General features: G+C 29.4%; 1 pseudogene; it reads left to right on the forward strand.

Moving 5' to 3' along the window:
- The first annotated feature begins 222 nt into the window (after positions 1-222).
- On the forward strand, positions 223-3,010 carry LOC108759401 (uncharacterized; annotated as a pseudogene).
- The last annotated feature ends 7,097 nt before the right edge of the window (positions 3,011-10,107 follow it).

Below are 10,107 nucleotides of genomic sequence, written 5' to 3' on the forward strand. Positions count from 1 at the left end.
GAAAAGTCGTTCATCATTATTGCACCAACGTTCGTGGATCTGCAAGGATTTATCATTGGAAACAAATTTGTTGTGAAAGAAGCGGTGGTGTTAAGAAAAGGAGCCATTCTTTCTCATTACATTTTTACATGTCCTATGCCATGGAGTTTCTTGACAAAATCAGAAAAGTATTGCTCTTCCTGACTGAGTGCTTATCACCATGGATTGCAATGGGAAGACGGGATGATCCTGTACAGCATGATGAAATGCCTGATTACAATGGCTGTAATTAGTGCGGAAGGGAGTGACGACAATAAGGCTCCCGTAAACGTTAAAGGACATGAAAAACGCGAATAGCTGGCTGATGTACTCGATAACGACAACTTGATCATTGAGACTCTGGACACTGATTACAAAGATATAGATTCTTTACATATCTAGATGTTACCAATACTATGCGATGGTCAAAACATGTTAAGGATTGTGCGTTACAAAATGTATTTAAAATATACAACTGGTGGTCGAAGCGCTAAAAAGAAATGTATCAAATTTAAGACAAAGCACGAAATTTTTTAAAAATATACTTTGATATTTTTTCCTCTTTTCCTGTAGTTAAGAATTAGTTAGTAATAGATGTTCAGTAGTACAATTCAATAAGTATTGAATTAGTCGATAAGAAAGCGCTTGATCATTTTTTGTACTCTATTACTAAAATTTATTATCATAATTAGTGTTACTGGGTTATATTATTAAAAATTCATAAAAATATTATCATAATTAATTTCTAAGTCGTATCATTAAAAATTGTAAATACCATATATACTGAAATAAATCACGTGCAAAAAGAAAAGATAACGTGGGAGAGAGCGCAAATAATAAGTATAGGACCGCAACGTGTTGGAGAGAACTGCGTCCTACGATGGGAGAGAGAGAGGACAATAGGTTAAAGTGAGAAGGAATGAACCCCCTTCCCCTCTAACACGGTCCCATGTGACGCGCTACCCTCTTCCCAACGTCTGTGATGCATTTTTCCCTCTCTGACCCCCTCATACACACACACACACACATACACATCGTATACGTATACGCACTAACACATAGTGGACTAGAACCGATATAGTATATCTACTTACAAATATATGTATAAACGTACGTATAAACGTATGTATGCATAAACGTATGTATAAACGTACATATAAACGTACCTATAAACGTAAGTATAAACGTACGTATGTACGTATAAACGTATGTATAAACTCATGACAAAGAAAATACTTAGAAATACGTGATAAAACGTGTTGTGACACGTTCAAAATTCTTGGAGAGTGGAGAACGGCCTGCCCCTTCTTCGATTTTAGAATTAGTATTATCTTATACGCCACAATTTATGCGGATGCGATCAGTCTTGCGATACCCGTTTGTACGAACGATTGAAAAAATATAATGATGAATTACAAATTGATATAAAAACTAATAAGTTTTTACAAACTCCTTTAATATATTAAAATAATTAATAAAACCATAAAATATGTATTACAGGCAATAGGAGTCGACGCTGGTTATCAGTTAGCGCAATGTTTCTTAATACTAAATATATAAACCTTAACTTTGAACGTTTCCATTCATGGTTTGAGTCTTCATCAGCAATCTTTCACCCTAGTGTAACAATTAGAGTATTGCATGGCAAAATGATTTCTCCAACGTTTTTCCTCTCGAATATTGAACCGTTTACTGTTGTGAGGTAAGTACGTGGGAGAGTTCTAACTTTGTTAGAAAGCTGAGTGGTAATGAGAACTCAAGCTAAAATTATATGAAAGATTAAATTATCGTATGTATAATTGGAAAATTGATATTCACCTCACCTCACACAGTCGACGCTTCTACACTGAATAATGAATCTCTCTTATTTAACATTTTGTAACTTGTTAATATCTTATAAATTATCACCAAATTTAAAAAAATTACTGCGAGAACAATATGTGTCTTGTCATTTCGACAGTCAGTTAAATAATGATTTCTAAACAAGTGACATAGCGGTCAATTTGAAGACAAACAAGTTTATATAATGTATAATGTATTACGAACGAGCCTTAAAGTTTGTTAAGAATTTCAATGTACGCATGATTTAAACCAATGGTATCATGTTGTAGATTCAGCCCGTTGGTCTGTCGATTAATATGCATCATCTCTAATATTAATCTTTTATTATAATAATTTTCTACATCCAAAATTTCTACGTTTTGCCAATTAAAGTCACGATCGTTCTGCAACCTATGTTCTGTGATCACTGAATGAGTGGATGTTGCACTGATGTGGATATACTTTTTGTGTTCAGAAAGTCTGGTTTTTAATTTTCTCTTGTTGGAGATATCATTTTGTCATGCAATACTCCAATTGTTACACTAGGGTGAAAGATTGCTGATGGAGACTCAAACCATAAGTGGAAACGTTCAAAGTTAAGGTTTATATATTTAGTATTAAGAAAATTTGCGCTAACTGATAACCAGCGTCAACTCCTATTGCCTGTAATACATATTTTTTGGTTTCATTAATTATTTTTGAAAAAATATACTTCGCCAAAGAGAGCAGCGCATCGACGTGAAGAAGGAATATAACGTGTAAGTTTCAATGTTCTATACAATAAATAACGTTTTTTCGACATTATGTATATACACAGCTTGGAGCGTCGCGCGGTGCGCTTACTGAGCAGACGTTACGACCTGACGGCTACGGGTTACAAGTATTTGGAAATTGGAATCAACGTTGTTCCATAGAGTTCCATGGAGATCGCCCTGGGAGATCATCGCGGATACGAACTGTCGCTGTCTCTCGAAACGTGAAAGGGCCTCTACGAACATCGATGAAATATTTACAAGATGCTGCGGAACGAATATAAGGACAATTTTATAAGCGTTGGGCCGCTAATCGTCAGAGTTTGCACGCTGAACGATGTTACGCTTGTACGTCTCGATTCTTCATCCGTACGCATGATGATGCCCGAAACGACGCTACACCATATGTTCGAGTTTGACGGGTGTAACGTTTGAACGATTAGTCCGACTCGTCGATTCGGTTGATGCCAAATATACGCGATTCTCCAATATCGCGTCCAAGAACGCTACACGCAATAGCGACATCTTCAATGGACATCAGCTTGTCGATTGCGAGCTATTAGCTTTAGTTTTTTAATATGTATAAAAATTCTGTGTAATTAGATGTGAATAAAAATAAATTCGTTCGCATCACTATATATATGCACTTTATTTTATTACCCATCCACCATATCCTTTGCGCTAGTAAAAAGGAAAAAGAAAAAAACACAACGTATTGTGAAAACTAAGTCATAAAAAAGACAAAGCAAAAATGGTTGTCGTACTCTATTGTCGCTCTCTTTCTTTTCTAACGTACGAGCCTTTGTTACCTACGCATTTATGTAGTGTCTATATATAGAATTCTATAGGCTGCAAACATTTATTTATTTATGATCATAATGAAGAGAAATTTAGCATCTAAAATCAGGAATACATGCTAAGCTCGTTTGTTTAAGTTAGAACAGAATCTATTCATTGTATAAAATTGCTAATTAATGTCTTTCTACAAATAAGACTTTTTTTATAACGAATTTTCTTGTACGAATACTTTTTACTCTCACTGTACATATTTGCTACCATTATAAATATTAAAAATCGATACTTTTACAAAATCCATCAAGTTTCCTATATTGTATCGTCACAAGATAAGACTGATAATTATAAAACTAATAATTGATATCAGTACAAAATGCAGGATGTCTTTGATCAGTCGTAATCGGGACACACTACAAGACTAAGCGTTTTATCCTGAATTTAATGAGTCTAATATATACATACAGGATATTCGAAAAGTATCGGAATCCTTCAGTGAAACTAATCATTTTCGAAAGAAATGTTTGAGACAAAAGTTGTAAGTTGTATTTTAAAATTAATATATTTTAAAATTAACATATTTAAAAAAATTGTATTTCAAAATAAATATATATTTACAAGTTTTCAAAATGCTCTTCATTTAAAAAACCCAAGGTTAAACTAATAAGACCAGTAAAGAGATCTTTTTAAATCTTACAACTTTTCTCTGAAATATTTTTCTCTTGACAAACATCTCTCATCCGATTGCAAGTGATCAGAGACACTCTGTACATTTGAGCCAATTTTTGACATCATTTATCTTTTCATTATTATTTAATAATTATGAAAAACACTTCATTTTCTTCAATAAATTTTTAAAATAAGGTATTATTTAATTACTAGGTATTAGTTAATAATTTCTTTTATTAATCTTATACTTTCAATTGTTTTCACTCATAAATTCAATAATTTCAAAGAAAATACGATTTAATAAAGACCTATACGAACAATTGAGGTGATTGGTTGTTTAAATCGTACCTTTTGCAGCATGTTACAAAAAATAACAAATTTGTTATTGGTGAAAAGTTAAGCATATAATAATATACGTCCAAAACCTCAAGCTACAATTTCGAATGTTCATTTGTTTACAAAGCAGTGTCAAATGGAAAATATAATTAAAAAATAGATTAAGTAGTACGCATTCGGTAACCCTCCCCTACATAAGTGAAATAAAAAAGAATAGTTGAATCTTGATTGTATTAGCGGGTTCTAATTTACTGTATTTTTAATTTGTCTGCCTAGTATAGCAAAACTTACAATAAAATATTTTTAACTTTTCAAATTTTTATTTGTTAAAAACGTATAATGATACATTAATGAAAATATATAATAAGTAAGAAAATACATATGTATTTTTTTATGTACATACGTTCGTATAACTTTATATATTATGTATCATACCCAAACGCAATTCGAATTTCGGGGGAGGGATAGATAAAAAGAGTGTTCAACATCCACCATTGAAATCGAGACTCAGGTTTATTTTCCTTTCTATTCCACTTACATATATTACTCATATATATGTAGAAAAATCAAAAATTTAAATAAATTTTCGAAGGAAATGTCATTTAAATCCATTTTCAGAACCGATTATAGTAGACTTTAACTCCATTCTCTAACAAATATCAAATTTTCCGAGCAAATGGCATTTATTTTAGTTAAGAAGTAGGATATAACTCCTAACCATTACTTTTACAAAACTAATTAGACATGTGGGTAACTTCCCTCGTTAAAAAAAAATTAAATTTTGAAATATATAAAAGAATTGCTCATATATTATAAATGTTTAATTATATATGTTTATAAATGTTCATAGCTATTTATGTATATTTATGTATATGTATTTAGGTATATTTATACATAAGAAATTTTTTATTTGTTGCTGTTTTTCAACGTATTTCATTATAGAATTGCAGAAAATATGAGTTAAATAGCCTGAGTTTTGATCATTTCTCACGATTAGAATACTATTAAAATTAAATTAATAGGGTTGAAGTTTGCTTGACATTCTTATTTGCAGATAAGATAAATATAGGTTTACAAACTGTTCTAGTTTCCTAAATCGAATCATGAAGTACACTGTTAGAAATGTAACCACGAGCTTCCTTTACATGTAAATGAAGCTGGTGATTATGAATGAAATTAAAAATAATGAATGATTTAACTGAAAATTAAGTTACAGTAGTTACTTAAATGTAATGAACGTGCACATTAAATTTAATATAATGTCATGAAATTAAATTCAAATTAAATTCAATTATGTAACTTAAAAGTTAATGAAATTTAAGAACATTTCTAACATTGTAGTCTCCTAAATTGTTCCATAATCTAACCTCCTAAATCGCACGTTGCTTAGTATTTTTACATTTGTCTTTGCATTTATTATGTAAGTTTAATATTTTATCAATTATTATTATTTATTACATATGTCTATTTAATTCGGTTTAAATAATTTGTCATAATTAACTTGATAATTATAATGAAAATACGCTTGGACATCATAATTTCCTTACGTCTACATTACAAGACACGGCCACATGTCGCAGAACTCGTTTTGTTAATATCAATTTTTAAGTGATCAAAAAAAAGAATGTTCAATTCTATTTTAATGATTGTTTTGCGATATTGAGAAGGATCCGCAGTATAAGATCGAAACGTATATTGTATATTATGTATTGATTGAATAAATTCATTACACGCGTATGTACATCCAGTGTTCGGCTCTCAGGCATCATCATTCGTTGATTTTTATATTTCTTACATTTCTATTCTATTTATTATTATATAAAAATGTCTATTGTAAATCTAATGAAGTGTTTATTTTGTTTCGCATAGAAATTCAAATTATTTCCCGAAATTATCATGTGTTTCAGAAATTATGGAAAATATATTCTAGAGTTTTTAATAGCATAATAAAATATAATTTTTCCCTTTTCTTGTGTAATTTAAAAGTTATTTTCCATTGTAATATTTTAAATAAGGAATTTCAGTAAGGTACACAATTTAGGCAACTTCTTTTTTATCAAAATCTTATCATACTGAAAAAATCTTTATTTAATACATTAAAATAATGTGAAAAAATTATAAAAAAATTACATAAAAAAAGGAAAAGGGTGTAGTTTGTTATGCTGTAAAAAACTTAAAAGTATTCTTCATAATTTCTTAGTTACAAGCCTTTATGTGAAAAGTGATACGGCTTCGGCAACCTTATCTTATATAACTTTTTAATCTTAATATCTTAAAATTTTTTTTAGAATATTGTAAGTACATTAATAATAATATCACTACACATGATGATATAAAAATAGGGTATTGTATGCCATCTTTATGCAATAACATAAATATGATTTCTTGATTGAAAGCTGTGAAATAATTTAATGTAGCGAATTCTTGAAGTTCGTGACATATGTAACAGTCAGATCTTTGGAACTTTTTTAAGCAGAGACGCAATCGGACCACGTTCACACCTCAACAGCTTCAAGAATTGGAATCTCTTTTCCAGAAAACGCATTATCCCGACGTTTTCCTCAGAGAGGAAGTCGCACTTCGGATATCGCTGTCGGAAGCACGTGTTCAGGTGAATCTTCTTTGCAATCATTTCGTTGCTTCATTGATTTCACTTAGTTTTTCAAGTAGCTTTTCTGTTTTCCCTTAAAATACTTTTGCTAATAATTATATAAATCTTCTTAATATCAATTACATTACAGGTTTCATTACAATGGCTTATTGATAAACAATGCACTGTATCAAAAAAAACTAATAAGTAAATTAGAAAGTAAATTAAAAAGGATTTATAAATGAAAATATAAATTTAAATAAAAACAATTAATAATTAAAAAGTCAAGAGTTAAGAGCCATAAACTTCGTATATTTATAAATGGTAAAACAAAACAATTAAATGTTCTTGTAATCGCTATAAAATAATTTGTTAACAAATCTCATTGTCAATTTCTAATAATAATAGGCTTTTGTAAAAATATAAAGTTTAGCTAATATTGACAGATAATCCCGAATTGACTAAATGTCCGCAATATTTATATAGTCCCTATCCATTAATAATTAAAATAATCACTAAAGATATATAAAAAATAATATGACCGAACGGAATAATCCAACATATTTCAAACCATAAAAATACAGACATTTCGACCTAAGTACGAGATCATCTTCAATGTAGAAACAATCCAGATTTTATACCATAATTGAAATGATGTAAATGTTCTTGTACGTGCATTTCAATACTACTCAGACTGACTGTGTCTTTCACTTCGAGTTGACACTCTCATCACATTTTCATTTTGTGATCTATATTTAACGTTACAAAAATCTTCATAATATAATATGTTTGTATGTACAATAATTTTAAAATAACGTCTGTATGTTTATAGTTTGAAATATGTTGGATTGTTCCGTTCGGTCATATTATGTTTTTTATATATCTTTAGTGATTATTTTAATTATTAACGGATAGGAACCATATAAATATGTATTGCGGACATTTTGTAAATTCGGGGTTATCTGTGAATATTAGCTGAACTTTATATTTTTACAAAGGCCTACTGTTATCAGAAATTGACAATGAGATTTGTTAACAAATTATTTTATAGCGATCACACGAACATTTAATTGTTTTGTTTTATCGTTTATAAATATACGAAGTTTATGGCTCTTAATTGTTGACTTTTTAATTATTAATTCTATTATTTGAGCGGCTGTCATATAATTTCTTAATTTTTATTTTAAATAAAAATATTTTTTCATTTATTTAAAATTTATACTTTTACTAAAAATTTGTATTTATATTCTTTAATTTCTCAATAAAATGTTATCTAAAATATTTGTCTCGATTGACTAAATTAAAAATTTCTTTTGAAGAAAAATTTTATTAATCAATAAAAAGTTTTGGTTTACATCGTTTTGAAATTTGCGATAAATTCAAATATTTTTACTTCCTTTATTTGTTAGAAAAACAACCCTTTTCCAGAAAATTATCCAAGGTAAAGCCTATCTTTATTTTCCCAATGAAAGATTGAAAACTTACAATCTCGAAGTCTACGAAATACAGTCTTCCAATAGATTGCTTCATTCCCTAAAACCGTTCACTAATTAAAGCTCAAATACACTGTTTGCAGGAAATACACGCGATTTACTTGCATTCACTCTTTTTTCGGATTAACTCGCTAATGCTCGTAATCGCGGTATATATAATTTTTTATTAGTTACGCTGTTATTTTATATATTACCATATAGGCATCGGCAAAATGTGATCATTTGTAACAAAATATCAATAAAAACAAATTAAAATATGGAGGAATATGAAGTATTATATATATAGAAAACAGAATTGAATCATTAAATTTTCTTCTAATTTAACGCGTAATTATACGAAAGTAGATCAGAGATGAATGAATTTTCATCAAAATTCTTTTATTTCATTTTATATATAATACGCGCGAATTAATTTCCCGTGTATATCTAATTATTCATTTACTGATTTCAATTATTCATTGACGGGTAAACAAAAAATTGTGATGTGTTATACATCGTGTGTTAAACATCGAATATCTTTTACGAAAAAATAATCCTTATCTCTATTCCCAGATAGCAAATTGACTCTATTATGTCAAATTGAGACAACAAAATATATTAACGTCAAAGTATAACGACAAACGTGAGCTTGCTACTTGGATTGCTTTTATTAATTAATAATTTCTTGTTGCAATCAGTAAAATGAATCACAAAAAATGTTGTTTTAAATCCGACATAATTTCACAAATGCTCGGAAAAATTTTTGTTTACAATTTGTAGAGAACAGATTATCCAATCAATCAGTGACCGATACGGATTATTCAAGCAATTAATTTTCTTGTGATTTCAAGTGCAGAAGTCAGAGCAACGATTTTCAGTCGGATCAAGTCGGCACAGATGTTTCGATTCATTAATGATATCAGAAATACGAACAAAACTGGTTCAGTCTATGATCGTATCACAAAGGCCTTATGTACATCTGGTTGCGATAGGGGCTATTGCGCGGAGACCATTGTGTGAAAACGATTAAGCGAACGCTGATGAAACGGCCGGGCGAATTTGTAAAACGAGTCCAAGCGCGAGAAACTTGGAAATTCACTGACAATGAGAGTAAATTTGATTAATGCTTTCGAATCTTCTCATCCGCGAATTTCATTAGAGCGTGTTAAGGGGATCCAAAAGTTATTTATTTTACCGACTAAACGTAATAATTTTTGTAAAACAATTACTTCTTTCCATCTTTAAAGATTCAAAAATCCTTTTGCAGAATTAAAATATACACCTACCAATTAATACGTATCTATGAGGTGGAGTTTATACCAAGAACGAAAAAAATTGTTAAAATTGAGATCTTTATCATTTCTTTATGGAACGCCGTTTTGTTATTTATTAGTAATGTAATAATATCAGAAGAAACTATAATAACACCTTGTGGAAAAAAAAAATTTTCTTCTATCAGTTATTTCTTACTTAATATTGTATTTACATGATTTAATAAATTATAGCATTTATCTTTAGAAAATATTCTATTTAATGCATTTTGTAAAGTGTAGTAAAAAATGTTTTAACATATCTTGTTTAAAATATAAATTAAAATTTTTTTCCTACTATCGTGCGCAAAGTTCGATTTTGCACACGCATTTGCGTGCGCAAAGTA

This window comes from Trachymyrmex cornetzi, unplaced genomic scaffold, assembly GCF_001594075.2.
Source record: "Trachymyrmex cornetzi isolate Tcor2-1 unplaced genomic scaffold, Tcor1.1 scaffold1824, whole genome shotgun sequence".
NCBI classification, from domain to species: Eukaryota; Metazoa; Arthropoda; class Insecta; order Hymenoptera; family Formicidae; genus Trachymyrmex; species Trachymyrmex cornetzi.